General features: G+C 45.8%; 1 protein-coding gene across 3 annotated transcripts in view; it reads right to left on the bottom strand.

Annotated features, from left to right (window-relative positions):
- Positions 1-5373, bottom strand: part of LOC148508125 (coiled-coil domain-containing protein 158-like) — a 100369-nt gene extending 94996 nt beyond the window's left edge. The window contains exon 1 of one of the 3 annotated variants that reach the window (XM_088445016.1): positions 5210-5373. The gene's annotated coding sequence lies outside the window, so the exon portion shown is untranslated. Of the gene's footprint in view, positions 1-4398; positions 4482-5004; positions 5061-5209 lie in introns of those variants that run through there. The other 2 variants (XM_088445018.1, XM_088445017.1) reach the window with 2 other exon arrangements.
- Between the last annotated feature and the right edge of the window lie 11254 nt (positions 5374-16627).

The following is a 16627-nucleotide window of genomic DNA, read 5'->3' as shown; positions in this document are numbered from 1 at the left end:
GGGGGGTTAGGGTCCCGGTCGGACCGTCTGTTGGTGTACCCTGGGCAGAACTTTGATCCAGGGAGCCTGTTCTAGGCCTTCCACTAGATGGATTTGGATGAAAACTTCAGAGGGGTGGCAACTGGTCTGGGATTACTAATGGAGTGGTTGCGGTCCTGGACAGCTGAGTGCGCCAGGCAGAACTTTGACCCAGGGAGCCTGTTCTGGGCCTTCCACTTTAGATGGCATTTGCTCCTGCAGTCGCCGCTCATGCTGCTAGTCCCAGGTTGCGAAGAGGAACCCTTTTGATTCCTCCGCCCCTGTCGGGCTCCTCCCACCGGTCCACGGGGCTTTGTGTGCATGTGTGAACTCTAGTTTAGGCGAAGCCGTTCGGGGAGACAACTGATTTTTGGATCAGCTGTCTCAATGACGAATCTCACAGCGCTCAACGGGAGTTAGTATGATAATAAGCAGTTTCCGCTCAGAACCCGATAATTAACATGAATAAACCCCCAAATGTTAAAATATTAAATCCCGCAAATTACACAATCCAATCATGCAGTGATGCATCTTTAAGATACTATTTCGGGTCACCAAAATACAACACTGAATAAAAGTAAAATATTAGTTGCACATGATCCCCTGCTTCCTGAACCTGTTGATCCCCTGTAACAGTAGCCTCATGTGCAGGGCTGCCAAGAGAAATCCTGGGCCCCAGTACAGCAACTTCCCAGGGTCCCCCCTGGAGGGGTGTGGCCACAGCATGTTAGGGAGAGGGCTGCACCTATTTGGGGGCGTGTCTAGCATGTGAGAAGCACCCACAGGAGCATGACATGGCTACCAGTAGCTGGGACATAAGTATTCACTATGAAGATCATACCTCCCAACAATGGTGATTCAGCGGTCGCCCCAAAAAAGGGGCATGGTATGATGACAAGTACCCGTTACATCACTCCAAGGGCGAGCCCAGCATCCCCGGAGATGCTGGGCTTCCCCCAGGCCCTGCATGCACAGTGAAGAGATGATGTGCGTATGCGCACGGCATTTATTCACCCGCCAGCGGTGAAATTGATTTCTCTTAACACTGCGGCCCGCGCGTGGAACGGCGGGACCATACCTAAATATAGGGAGAGAGAGGGAGAGGGAGAGGGAGAGGGAGAGAGAGGGAAATCTATCCACACATATGTTTTACATTTATCCACACATATAAAATATATATTACACACGTTTAGATAGATATAACTATTATATACATATTAGACAGTATATATATATATATATATATATATATATATACACAGTCAGGTGCATAAATATTGGGACATTGACAGAATTTTCATATTTTAGCCTCCACCACCACAATGGCTTTGAAATGAAACAAACAAGATGTGCTTTAACTGCAGACTTTCAGATTTAATTTGAGGGTAATTACATCCAAATCAGGTGAATGGTGCAGGAATTACAACGGTTTCTATATGTGCCTCCCACTTTTTAAGGGGCCAAAGGTAATGGGACTATCGACTCAAAAGCTATTTCATGGACAGGTGTGGGCTATTCCCTCGTTATTTCATTATCAATTAAGCAGGTAAAAGGTCTGGAGTTGATTCTAGGTGTGACATTTGCATTTGGAATCAGTTGCTGTCGACTCTCAATATGAGATCTAAAGAGCTGTCACTATCAGTGAAGCAAGCCATCATTAGGCTGAAAAATCAAAACAAACCCAGAGAGATAGCAAAAACATTAGGTGTGGCCAAATCAACTGTTTGGAACATTCTTAAAAAGAAAGAACGCACCGGAGAGCTCAGCAACACCAAAAGACCCAGAAGACCACGGAAAACATCTGTGGTGGATGACAGAAGAATTATTTCCCTGGTGAAGAAAAACCCCTTCACAACAGTTGGCCAATTCAAGAACACTCTCCAGGAGGTAGGTGTATATGTGTCAAAGTCAACAATCAAGAGAAGACTTCACAAGAGTGGATATAGAGGGTTCACCACAAGATGTAAACCATTGGTGAGCCTCAAAAACAGGAAGACCAGATTAGAGTTTGCCAAACAACATCTAAAAAAGCCATTACAGTTCTGGAACAACATCCTATGGACAGATGAGACAAAGATCAACTTGTACCAGAGTGTTGGGAAGAGAAGAGTATAGGAAGGAAAGGAACTGCTCATGATCCAAAACATACCACCTCATCAGTGAAGCATGGTGGTGGTAGTGTCATGGCGTGGGCATATATGGCTGCCAATGGAACTGGTTCCCTTGTATTTATTGATGATGTGACTGCTGACAAAAGCAGCAGAATTAATTCTGAAGTGTTTCGGGCAATATTATATCCTCATATTCAGTCAAATGCTTTAGAACTCATTGGACAGCGCTTCACAGTGCAGATGGACAATGACCCAAAGCGTACTGCAAAAGCAACCAAAGACTTTTTTAAGGCTAAAAAGTGGAATGTTATGCAATGGCCAAGTCAATCCCTTGACCTGAATCCGATTGAGCATGCATTTCACTTGATGAAGACAAAACTGAAGGGAAAATGTCCCAAGAACAAGCAGGAACTGGAGACATTTGTAGTAGAGGCCTGGCAGAGCATCACCAGGGATGAAACCCAGCGTCTGGTGATGTCTATGCGTTCCAGACTTCAGGCTGTAATTGCCTGCAAAGGATTTGCAACAAAGTATTAAAAAGTGAAAGTTAGATTTAGGATTGTTTAGTTTGTCCCATTACTTTTGGCCCCTTAAAAAGTGGGAGGCACATATAGAAACCGTTGTAATTCCTACACCGTTCACCTGATTTGGATGTAATTACCCTTAAATTAAATCTGAAAGTCTGCAGTTAAAGCACATCTTGTTTGTTTCATTTCAAAGCCATTGTGGTAGTGAATAGAGGCCAAAATATGAAAATTCTGTCAATGTCCCAATATTTATGCACCTGTGTGTGTGTGTGTGTGTGTGTATAATATACATATATACACACACACATATTATATACACATATAAACAGGGGTGCCAAGAGGGGGGGGAGCGGGTACAGATTACCTGGGCATGGCAGGGGGCCCGAGCCGCCCGCAGCACTTCACTTTTTTTATTTAATCTTGCCTGTGTATATATATTATATGTGTTTATAGGGGCCCCCACAAGGTTGTTGTCCTGGGGCCCCCGCAGACCTTAATCCGGCCCTGTATGTGTCTGTCACAGGGTCACACAGACAGTGCACTATCACTCACAAGTCACTTGTCTTGCAGGGCAGAATGCAGCCGCGCCGCTGCGGAGCTGGTGCTCTCGCGAGATGATGACGTCATCATCTCACGAGGCTCTCAGTATCAGTTCCAGGCTCCGAGCAGTGGGCGGAGTTGATATTGAGAGGGAGGGAGGAAGAGGACCGCGGGCAGCCTACAGTATGTGACAGACAGTGAGTCGGACTGTCATTATGAAGGGAAGAGCCAAGCGCACTACTGACTGGCTGCTAGGTTGTCGCTGCAAATCTGTGTAAGTGGACTTTGATACTGTGATCCTGTTGCAAGTTGTAAATCTATGAATGCTATATAATTTATATATATAATGCATCACCATTAGTGTATATTAATAATGATATATCTAATAAACAGTAATGATTGCAATATATATATTTATGTGTATATAACGTGTGTGTGTGTGTGTGTATATATATATATATATATATATATATACTGTCTAATATGTATATAATAGTTACATCTATCTAAACGTGTGTAATATATATTTTATATGTGCATGATAAACACATATATATGTGTGGATACATGTAATACATATGTGTGGATAGATTTCCCTCTCCCTCCCTCTATTTAGGTACGGTCCCGCCGTCCCACCCGCGGGCCGCAGTGTTAGGAGAAATTAATTTCACCGCTGGCGGGTGAATAAATGCCGTGCGCATGCGCACATCATCTCTTCACTGTGCGTGCAGGGCCTGGGGGAAGCCCAGCATCTCCGGTGATGCTGGGCTTGTCCTTGGAGTGATGTAACGGGTACTTGTCATCATATCATGCCCCTTTTTTGGGGCGACCGCTGAATCACCATTGTTGGGAGGTATGATCTTCATAGTGAATACTTATGTCCCAGCTGCTGGTAGCCATGTCATGCTCCTGTGGGTGCTTCTCACATGCTAGACACGCCCCCAAAGAGGTGCAGCCCTGTCCCTAACATGCTGTGGCCACACCCCTCCAGGGGGGGCCCTGGGAAGTTGCTGTACCGGGGCCCAGGATTTCTCTTGGCAGCCCTGCATATAAATATATATATATTGCAATCATTACTGTGTATTAGATATATCATATATAATTATTAATATACACTAATGGTGATGCATTATATATATAAATTATATAGCATTCATAGATTTACAACTTGCAACAGGATCACAGTATCAAAGTCCACTTACACAGATTTGCAGCGACAACCTAGCAGCCAGTCAGTAGTGCGCTTGGCTCTTCCCTTCATAGTGACAGTCCGACTCACTGTCTGTCACATACTGTAGGCTGCCCGCGGTCCTCTTCCTCCCTCCCTCTCAATATCAACTCCGCCCACCGCTCGGAGCCTGGAACTGATACTGAGAGCCTCGTGAGATGATGACGTCATCATCTCGCGAGAGCACCAGCTCCGCAGCTGCATTCTGCCCTGCAAGACAAGTGACTCGTGAGTGATAGTGCACTGTCTGTGTGACCCTGTGACAGACACATACAGGGCCGGATTAAGGTCTGCAGGGGCCCCAGGACAACAACCTTGTGGGGGCCCCTATAAACACATATAATATATATACACAGGCAAGATGACATAAAAAAAAAAGTGATGTGCTGCGGGCGGCCCGGGCCCCCTGCCATGCCCGGGCCCAGGTAATCTGTACCCACCCCCCCCCCTCTTGGCGCCCCTGCTCATGTGCAGCACTAATGTCCCCTCATTCTCCCCCCTATACAGCACAGACACTACTTTGCACATCAATAGTATGATAAAGATGTTATTGTGAAAGGTTTTCAATAGGAAAATGCACTTAATGACTCGGTTTCCTGGACCCCAGTGAAGATTCCCCTGCTCAGGACAGGTGCAACATGCATCAGCACTAGCAGCAGTAACGTGAGAGCCAAGTGGAAGCAACTCCATCGTTCCGGTTTTCATCCAATCCCTCTTATATATGCCTATACATTGAGCTGCTCCCACTGACCCACACGTATACATAGCTAAACATGGAGTCTCACCTGGCCGCCCAGTAACCGGTCACATCCAGGACTCTCTATGAATGATGGCGCTGGGGGATATGTGATACTCTCCGCCCCCCTCCTGTGTGCCGTTGGTTTGGCCGGGACGCTTCCCTGTTGCCGTGGAGACACCCCAAGCGGCAGCCTGCGGGGTGGATGTGGGACCCGCCTATTCCCAGTGTGTGCCTGGACTGAATAGGTCATCTATAGAGTAGACATCTAGTACTGAGTGTCACGCTTATTTGCCAGCACCTCTTCCATACACTGTAAGTGTACATCTCATTGTTGTGTCCTAAACTCCTGTTCATTTCATTCCTCCCTCATTTGCTGTTATATATAAGAACAGTTTAATATAATTTGCTACGAAAGTTATACAGTGCTGTTTTTATTCGTTTTACTTTAAAGATACATCCAGCCACTTTCCAATTAAACCTTCTCTGGAAGTCCCTCTGTATACTGATACTTTAATAACAAAAGTGTCCTGCTAGGAAATGTGGCATTATATAAGGAGGATGACACCTACTTCTTTCTAAAGATGTCATTTCCAGAATTCCTTACAAAGTGAACATGGATGGATTGTAGTGTATATACTAACTGTTGCCCGTGGCTTCGCCCACGATGAAATTGCTTCTGCCAACATTTTTGTTATTAGAGGGGTCCTGTCGTGGAAGCTGCCATTGTGACCAGCAGCGGCTTCACCCACCACTCACACCAATGTCACTGTGTGCCGTGTGCATAGACTGCTATGTAGCCTATCCTGTTCAAGTGAACACGGAACCAAAGCACCTCTCCACCCATCCATTACCAGACATGCCAATGTTTTTGTCAGCATTTAATTGAAGGATTGAGATGAAACAAAGTGCAGGTTATTTCTAGGAATTTCCCATACAAAATGATGCAGTTTTCATGAAAATCAGTTCAGTAGTTCTTGCATCAGTTTTGAAAAAAAACAGAATGATCTTTATTATCACCCCAAGGGGTCTAGTTACTTAGCAGTGTTAGACAGAGGCCCTGATTCAGAGCCGGTCGCTCTGACAGAGCGCTCGCTCTGAATCAGGGCCGATCTTTTTTTTTTTTTAAGAACGGCCTCCTGGCCGCTCGCATAGCTGTGGGTGACCACCCACAGCTATAGCGAGCGGTCATGATGATGGTTGCGATGGTCAAGACCATCGCGATCTTCGGGCTTGCGACCAGACCCTTGTGGTAGGGTCTCGTGGCCGCAAGCCCCAGAGAGCTTTCGGCTCAAACAGAGCTGAAAGCTCTCCCACTGACATCACTTGTGATGCCAGTGGGGCCGCCCCCAGACGGTAGGCGTTCTCATGGGAATGCCTCCGTCTGGGCAGTCACCAAAGGGGGTGTGCTGTCACTCAACATCGACAGCACGCCCTCTTTGGCGCGAGATCCGGAGCGACGGATTGCCCGTCGCTATCCAGGTCTCGCACATGCACACGACGAAGCCGGCTCCGTCGCGTGCATGCGCTCTGGGCCACCATTGACCCGGTTGCGAGCGCTCAGCGTTTGCGACCGGGTCTGAATCAGGCCCAGAGTGAAAAGTGATAAGTGATAAGGTGCCAGCCAATCAGCTCCCAACTGCCATCTCACTGTGTTTGAGAAATAACAGTTGGGAGCTGATTGGCTGGCACCTTATCACTTTTCACTCTGTCTCCTAACACTGCTTAGTAACTAGACCCCCAAGATTGTTAAGGTGCCCACACACATACCGATATACTTATGATCTGACTATTTGTCCGATTTCCCTTTAAACTCTCCCCGGCAGCTCAGCACACAACCAGCACACATTGCTGTCCAATCTTCATACGATCTCCTGCAGCCAGACTTTTTTTTTACAGTGCCTTGTCATTCCTAGATTGTCAGACCTGCCATACTGCACGGCAGATCTGAAGATGCAATGTGCGACCAGCGGGGGCGCGCATCGTGAGTGGGGACTCACGATTTGGGCATTTTTTACCCGATCTGTCGTTCCAAGTTGTCGGAATCGACCAGACCGGGAAAAAAAACGCTATGTGTGTAGGCACCTTCAGTTGCCAAAAGCAGACTTAAGCAATTAGCGCACTGTGAAAACATTAGTACATGCCATTTGTTTTGCACAGTATTCAACTTTTCTATCCTACATATACTAACTTACATTTCTATTAATTCAATTTAAGATCCAAGATTTCTCATTTAATTTACCCCTTATGAGGTACCTGACCCTCCAACCAGGTATTAAATTTTTTCAGTCACATGTGCATACAAGATTTTTAGTAGCTTCCATAAACTGGACAAGTGCTCAGATGCTTATTTTATTCATGTCTGAAATTATTTCACAGATTTGGACCTGTACTGGTGGAGAAGTCATACCTCCCAACCGTCCCGATTTTAGCAGGACAGTCCTACTTTTCAGGCACTGCCCTGCTGACCACAGTGTCCCACTGGCTTTTGGGAGGTTTAGGGATACTCTCTGTCACTGCTGGCTCTGCTCTGCATATCAAGCAGTGCAGCGGTGTCGATGAATGGATGGCGTGGTCATAACGGACAAAGAAGCCACCCTTTTCATATTCACGTGAAGTCATACTTGCCTACTCTCCCGGAAGTCGTGGGAGGCTCCTGATTTTTTCGGGTAGCCCCCGCACCACCGAAGGTGTAGGCAGATCTCCCATATCCTGCTCACTTCCTAGTGAAGATTTTACTAGGACTTCATGGGTCCATCAGGAGGGGGCGGGGCTAAATTACGCAAATTGCGTTATTTAGCCCCACCCCCTCCTTGCAGATCCACAAATTGCAGTCTTTTCGCTGTCTCTTTTTAATGACGTCTATAGTCCCCCGAAAATGTTTGCAGAATTCTTCTACGGGCTGCTCCTGTGGAGGAGTTCTGTAAAGTCGTCAATTATGCGTGAAGTCCTGACTCAAGAATATTAGGCAGTGAGAGTGAGTACATACTGTACATACCTTAGAGCAGGGGCGGATTGGCCCTTTTGCGGGAAAAATCCTGGTGGGCCAAATGGTTTGTGGAGCTGATTCTCAATTGTGGCTCCGCCCCCCGAATAACGCCACACGGCTTTTATTTTTATTAGCATGACAGGCAGCTTGGCCCGGCTGCCTGTCACTGTCAGCGGCCCGCCCAAGCCTCTATCGCGAGAAGAGACTTTCCTATTAAAACCCCACACAGTATACCTGCTGTGCTGTGTCGGACGCTGTGGTGACAGTGAGGAGAAGTGCAGTGAAGCACTGGCCAGGCGCAGATCCGCAGGTGCTGGTGTGGAGTAAGTTGCGGAGTCGGGGGCCACCCAGGCAGTCACCCCGATTGTCTCCCCTCCACAACCTGGGGATGCAGAGTGGAGAGGAGACAATTGGGCTGACTGCAGTGCCTGGTAGACAGCCCAGCATCTGGGCTGGGGGTTTATTTAAAAATCATGAGATCCCTGGCCGGGGAAGCTGGCCCACAGTGCAGTAGGAACAACGGGGCTGAGCTGGTTGCCTGGGAGACTCAGACACTACCACGGGCACCTGAAGGACTGTGTCAGGTGGTGACAGGTCAGGCTGATAGGGAGATGGAGTCTGGAGAGATATCTCTCATCTGTATTAGGGGGATCTGAGAGGGGGATTGGGGGTTGTTCTGTACTAAGGAGAGATGATCTGTCTGGGTGGGAGAGTCAGAAGGAGCTAATTTTTGCTAATGGAAGAGGATCTGTCTGAGGGCAATGGGGGATCTGCTGTACTAGGGGGTCAGGGGAGATGATCTGGCTGGTGGGGGGTTATACTGGGGTAAGGGGAAATGATCTGTCTGAAAAGGGCTATTCTGTGCTAGGGGAGATTATGATGTCTGAGGGGGAGGGGGGTTTGCTGTAATAGGGGGAGATGATGATATGCCTGAGGGGGAAGGGGGTCTGCTGTACTAGGGTGAGATTATGATCTGTCTGTGGGGCTGGGTAATTTTGTGCTAAGGGGACATGTTGATATGTCTGTGGAGGAGGGGGGCTATTTCATGCTAGGGCAGGATGATGGCGCTGGGGAGATGCAGGATGATGTCATTGGGGAGACACAGAAGGATGGTGCTGGAGAGAAGCAGGGGGTGGCGCTGGAGAGACACATGGGGGATGGGCTGGAGACACACATAGAGGATGATAGGACTGCTGGTACAATTAGAAGAAAAGACTGGGGGACAGTAATCATCAGTAAGACAACAATTCTAATGAAACCATGTTACTGATGCAAATAGTACCATATGAACAAATATATTTTATTCATATAAAATTGTTTGATATGGGAAACTCACATTTTGTTCTGCCCCAAAACTTCTGTTACTATCTGGTTGAACCTCTGTTGCATAATGATGACATTGGCTTTATTGCGACACAACAGACAACTTCCAGACCATGTGATCTGCTGCATGAATAGTGAATACCGACTCAATACACTTCCTGTCCTGGGAGGATCAATTTCTTTAGAGGTTCCCCATTGCAGAGAAATTATATAGGTAAGAAAATATTAATTCACATGCTTGCTGTACCTATTCACTGAAGAGATGGACTCTGGGCATGGCCATCAGCTCCTGGAACGGCGGGCATGCCCTCAGCATGACTAAAATAGGGAGAGTTGCTTGCGGGCATGGCATTTCACATCAGGCCACACCCACTTTTCTAGAAGTGCTCCTTTGGTGCACGCACATTCAGGGCCACTTTCAGAGTCTTTTCCAGGGCCGCTTTAAATTCCCAGGCCGCCCCAGTACATCTTTATGGAATCATTTAGGAGGCAATCATTTAGGAGGCAATACAATATGCAGCTTGGCCACGTTCCAGAACAGCTCATAGAGACCAGCAACATACCTAGTTTTTCCTTGCTCTACATAGAAAAGTGCAGGAAAAATAGCAATGCTAAGCCTATCATAATAGGTGTATACGTGCACAGCCAAACATCACAGAATATTCGGCGCCACATCAACACTAATTTTAAGAATGTGTAACGATACATCACTCAGTCATATGCCAGATTGTTTAGATATTTTAGATCTTTACATCTAGCATCTAGCAACACAGACAAAATGTTTCCTATTAAATCCTTCACTAATTACAATAGTTCTTATGTTATATACTTACTGAAATGCAGTTGTCACATAAAGTATGTAGGCAGAACAGTCAGAAGCCTAAAAGCATGATTCCTTGAACATAGGAGAAATATTCTTAAATCAGCCCTCTTATGGTGCATACACACGGTCAGATTTTCCTTCAGATCTGTACAATAACTATTTTAAAAATTGTTCAATCGTTCATATCTGAAGGAAAATCAGACGTTTGTCAGATGATCGATGTGCGTTTCCGGTTGTCAGATAACGATATCTGACATCTGATGTGTTTGCAGACAGTTTTGGACAATTCCATTCATTTTAATACAGGGAAAAATCATTCATCTGACATATCTGACCGTGTGTATGCACCATTAGACTGTGTGTAATGTATTAAGGAGAACTGGCACATGGATTCAGTCAAGTAACATGGTGCATGTGTTGATTTTCCAAAAGATTTTTTCCCCTACAATGAGGTTATGTAAAACGGAAAGTGTATGTATAATTTAGAGTGATATCTTTTTTGAATACTGTACTTGCTGGCTAGAGAGTATGCACAAATGTTAAGATGCATGATGGACATGATCAATAAACTACAATTCAACTTCTAGAAAGCATAATAATGTGAATTATTCCTCTCCCAAACTGCCCCAACATTAAATCAATAGCACCCTTGTTTAAAACTGGGTCCACACAATAAGATCCATCGTATAGTGTGTATGCACGATCTGCCATTCCCAGCGATCGTTCATTGCATCATCCCCTCTGTATCCTACATGTCAGATGGGATGAACGATGCAGTGAAAGACGCGGCGTAGTTACATGCAACATGAGTTATATGCCTATTCGAATACACACTGCTGCATGATATATCAATAGCCTAGTTTCATGTTTATTTTTATCTGCATTTGTGTTTCATATCTGATTCTTTAGGTACTTATGTGTATTGCAAATCCTGCAGTATCAGGATCTACTGTATATGCCTATTTCAATATACCCTGCTGCAAGATATACTGTTTTAACATCAGTGGTTTTATGTTACTGTTTTATTTGTAATTGTGTTGCCTATTTTATTTGTTACTTATTTAGTACCAATTGGGATACCCGGCGTTGCCCGGGTTGAAGACTGGACCCTAAAGTACACCTACAGCCTTTATTTGTTTAACTTGTCCACGTCAAAACCTCATTCCATTGATCCTGAAAAGGACCCCACTGTTTTCTAACAAGAATGCAAACAGAAGCATACTACTGTGGGTGCAAGGGGTACGGCTGCTATGGTGCCCGAGCTGCCTCTGTGGCCCATAGCTCCCCCTGCACCCAGTGACGCACACAAGGTGGGATGGACCAGTCAGGGCCGCCGAGGGGTCCCGGGTGTTATCAGAGGTGATTTGGTGCCGGCCCATGAGTTGATTACAGCTGGCGCACCAGTAGGCAGACATGGAGAGATAGCACCACCGGTTGCGAGGCAATCAGAGCTCGTGGACTGGCAGCAAATCAGTAGTGGTGACTCCTTATTGGCTACCGGTCCGCGAGTTCCGATTGGCTCGCAACAGGTGCCAGATTCAAATTGCACTGGCACTGTTTGTTTATGCATGCTACTGCCTGCCAGTGCGCCAGCTGTAATTTGAGTAATTTAAAGGTGCCTACACACTAGATCACCTGCAAAATTCAATGTCATCAACGATTTCCCTTGAACTCTCCCCGGCACTCCTGGAGTAATGGGTATGAAGTCCCGACGGCTGAATATCCCGACACTGGCAGCCCGAACGGAGATCCTGACAGGGCAGCAAAGTACTCTCTATCCCTCCCTTAGAGGTGCCTAACCCCTCTTACTGCTCCCTAAACATAACCCTCACGGGGGGTGCCTAACCCTAACCTCCCCCCTAGGAGTGCCTAACCCTAACCTCCTCCCCCCAAACCTAACCCTGCTACGCTACCTAAACCCCACCCCCGGCTAACGCTAAGGGCACCTCGGACTTACCTCATTCGGGTAGGCATCCTTTGGCATTCCGGCTTTGGGATTAAGATAGGTGTCGGTATTTTGATGCCTATCTTAACACCCTTTCTGACGTCATAACTACATCCCCTCCAGGACACCATATGGTGCTAAAAAGTGTCCAATCTGACTAACGATCTATCGTGCGTCGATACCGATTTGCAAATCGGAAGATCGTGCACGTTATATAGTTTGTTTACCAAAACACCTGACGATTATCTTCAAGATATCAGCAAAATTTAAATAATGGGTGGGCCTAACTAGGGGGTATATAAAGCAGGCGCCATTTTAGGTCTGTGCTCTTCTGCTCTGTGACTAGTGAGGCTTGGTGTATACCTGAAAATTGCTATTGTGCTTTGTTTTGCCTGGCATACTGCATTCTGTCCTGTATTCTATCCTGCATTCTGTGGTAATGGATCCCTATCGCTATAGAGTTCTGCTAGACTATGCTGGGGCTAAGGAGGTGAAGGAGAGGGCCCAGCAATGGAGGAGAGCTTGTTGTACGAAGGAGTGGCTGCAGCAGTGGGATAGATGCTCTCAGATGTCGCTGCTGATGAGATTCGGGAAAACAATCCTGACTACCGCAACTTTCTGCGCATGGATGACGACACCTTCCAGGAGTTGCTGCGTCTTGTGACCCCCTATATCCAGAGGCAGGATACTTAGCTGTGGAGGGCCATCCCTGCTGAAAAGAGGCTGGTGGCTACCCTGAGGTACCTGGCTACAGGAAGGTCCCTGGCTGACCTGAAGTTTGGGTCCCTCATCTCCCCTCAAGCTTTGGGCCTCATCATCCCGGAGACCTGCAAAGCTATTGTGAAAGTTCTGCAGTACCAGTTTTGTAAGGTAAGAGAAAACACACTACACATTTAATTATTGTGAAAGAAAAAACAATTATTCCGAAATGTTATTTTTTAATGTAGAAAATTAGTGTCAAAACACTTTTCAAAACAGCTAAATATTTGCTGTCAACATGGCTGCATATAATCAAATTGTCTTCATGACAACAGTATACAATTTACATTCCAAACATGGAACAAATAACTCTGAAAATGCATATTATTTTAAATTTATATGCATACATAATGTAAAAGGCAATTATCAACAAGTTTTATCAGTCCCAATAGCTATGCTGCTCTATGATACAGTCAGGTGCATAAATATTGGAACATTGACCAAATTTTCATATTTTGGCCTCTATTCACCACCACAATGGCTTTGAAATTAAACAAACAAGATGTGCTTTAACTGCAGACTTTCAGATTTAATTTGAGGGTAATTACATTCAAATCAGGTGAACGGTGTAGGAATTACAACGGTTTCTATATGTGCCTCCTACTTTTTAAGGGGCCAAAGGTAATGGGACTATCGACTCAAAAGCTATTTCATGGACAGGTGTGGGCTATTCCCTCGTTATTTCATTATCAATTAAGCAGGTAAAAGGTCTGGAGTTGATTCTAGGTGTGACATTTGCATTTGGAATTAGTTGCTGTCGACTCTCAATATGAGATCTAAAGAGCTGTCACTATCAGTGAAGCAAGCCATCATTAGGCTGAAAAATCAAAACAAACCCATCAGAGAGATAGCAAAAACATTAGGTGTGGCCAAATCAACTGTTTGGAACATTCTTAAAAAGAAAGAACGCACCGGAGAGCTCAGCAACACCAAAAGACCCGGAAGACCACAGAAAACAACAACTGTGGTGGATGACAGAATAATTATTTCACTGGTGAAGAAAAACCCCTTCACAACAGTTGGCCAAATCAAGAACACTCTCCAGGAGGTAGGTGTATATGTGTCAAAGTCAACAATCAAGAGAAGACTTCACAAGAGTGAATATAGAGGGTTCACCACAAGATGTAAACCATTGGTGAGCCACAAAAACAGGAAGACCAGATTAGAGTTTGCCAAACAACATCTAAAAAAGCCATTACAGTTCTGGAACAACATCCTATGGACAGATGAGACAAAGATCAACTTGTACCAGGGGGATGGGAAGAGAAGAGTATGGAGAAGGAAAGGAACTGCTCATGATCCAAAACATACCTCCTCATCAGTAAAGCATGGTGGTGGTAGTGTCATGGCGTGGGCATGTATGGCTGCCAATGGAACTGGTTCCCTTGTATTTATTGATGATGTGACTGCTGACAAAAGCAGCAGAATGAATTCTGAAGTGTTTCGGGCAATATTATATGCTCATATTCAGTCAAATGCTTCAGAACTCGTTGGATGGCGCTTCACAGTGCAGATGGACAATGACCCGAAGCATACTGCAAAAGCAACCAAACAGTTTTTTAAGGCTAAAAAGTGGAATGTTATGCAATGGCCAAGTCAATCCCCTGACCTGAATCCGATTGAGCATGCATTTCACTTGTTGAAGACAAAACTAAAGGGAAAATGCCCCAAGAACAAGCAGGAACTGAATACATTTGCAGTAGAGGCCTGGCAGAGCATCACCAGGGATAAAACCCAGCGTTTGGTGATGTCTATGCGTTCCAGAAAGTAAGAAGCGCACTGTGCGGTCCCTGCAGCGCCGGAGGTCGGACCTGAGCCCTGATTCAGAGACGGAAGCTCTGAAAGTCGCTCGCTCTAAATCTGTGCGTTTTTTTTTTTTGTACGGCCTCCTGGCCGTTCGCATAGCTGTGGGTGACTACCCACAGCTATTGTGAGCGGCCAGGATGATGGTCGCGATGGTCAAGACCATCACGACCATCGGGGCTTGCGACAAGACCCTTGTGGTAGGGTCTCGTGGCCACAAGCCCCAGAGCGCTTCTGGCTCGAATAGAGCCGGAAGCTCTCCCACTGACATCACTGGTGATGTCAGTGGGGCCGCCCACAAACGGCAGGCTTTCGCACGGGAACACCTCCGTTTGTGAAGCCATCCACCCGCCTACAAAACGGGGCGAGCTGTCTATCAATATCGACAGCCGCCCTTTTTGTAGTGAGCCACGGAGCAAGATAATTTCTCTCTCGCTACGGGGCTTGTGCACGTGCAGTGCGGACGCTGCACGCGCGCAGAGCACACCATCGACCGGCTCGCGAGCGCTCAAGCGCTTGCGAGCGGGTCTGAATCAGACCCTAGGTGCGCAGGGATATGCCATGTTTGAATCGGATAAGAAGGCGCCTCCTACACAGTATACAGTACAGTAACAAATACAATGCACTACTGTGACATACTGTACTGTGGGGTGTGGGATAACTGAGTCATTACCTCGCACCCACATGATTGACAGACATTTGATTGACAGGGTACTTAGATCGACATGGACTAATGGGCAACACACTATTGGTCGATATGGGGCTTGTTTGCCATGGTCACATTTACAGTAATTAGGTCAACAAACATTGTCGACGTGGCCCAAATTTGTAATACAGTATGACCCTCTCTACAGAACCCTAACCTCCCCTTGGTGCCTAACCCTAACTGTCCCTTCTAGTGCCTAACCCTAGCCATCTGGTAAGCACCTGCTGTAACATAACAAATGTACTGAACATTTAACCTAACAGTAAGTGTGGCGATAATGACTGTATTTTGTAGTCAAAAATATTTTGGCAACATTTCATCCATTGCCATGTCGGCAAATACTGTGTTGATCCCAGTCAACCTAATGCCTAGAGGAGGAGGAGAAGGCCTAGTTCCTGTTGGGCAAAGGAGTGGCTGTTGCGGAGGGAAACCATGTTGCATATGCCCCTCTTGAGGGAGATACGAGAGAATAATCCTGAGGATTTCAGGAATTTCTTACGTATGGACGAGGAGACTTTCCAGGAATTGTTGAGGCTTGTTACCCCTGTCATCCAGAGGCAGGATACTTCCAAGCTGAGAGCCATATCTGCTGAGGAGAGACTTGTGAATTGTGCGACTGGTGTTTTCTAGAATGCAGATGGTAGCGGCAGGTGCAATATTTAAGATTTAAAAAAAAAAAATAAATCTTTTATGGTCAAAATAATATGCTTGCACTCATTTTCATGTACCCCAAATCTGATTAAAAAAAAAGTAGGTGGTGCCTATGAACACATGTCGGGGAGAATTAAATATCCTTTATTAAAATCTCATATATCTGAGTATAAATTAACATCAAAAAGCATATAATAAAACTCCCGGGAGTATAAAAATATATAAACAGCGTGTACTAAAATGAACACAGAATATCAGATCAATGATGTAATACACAAAAAAAACTAATTTAGTAAAAAGTTCTCTGATAGGTGTATACCTACCAGTTGAGAACTAACTCCAATGCATCTGCAAAACCGTGTCTTAAACCAAGGGCCTGATTCAGAGCCGGACGCTATTTGCGCTTGCTCGTTTAGAAAAAGGGGCCGGCTATTTAAATTGAGCGCTCGCTCTTTGCGGTCTGTTGAC

The sequence above is a fragment of the Taudactylus pleione genome, unplaced genomic scaffold (genome assembly GCF_031769625.1).
Source record: "Taudactylus pleione unplaced genomic scaffold, aTauple2 ptg000376l, whole genome shotgun sequence".
Classification (NCBI taxonomy): Eukaryota; Metazoa; Chordata; class Amphibia; order Anura; family Myobatrachidae; genus Taudactylus; species Taudactylus pleione.
This window is presented reverse-complemented; position numbering and strand designations above follow the sequence as displayed.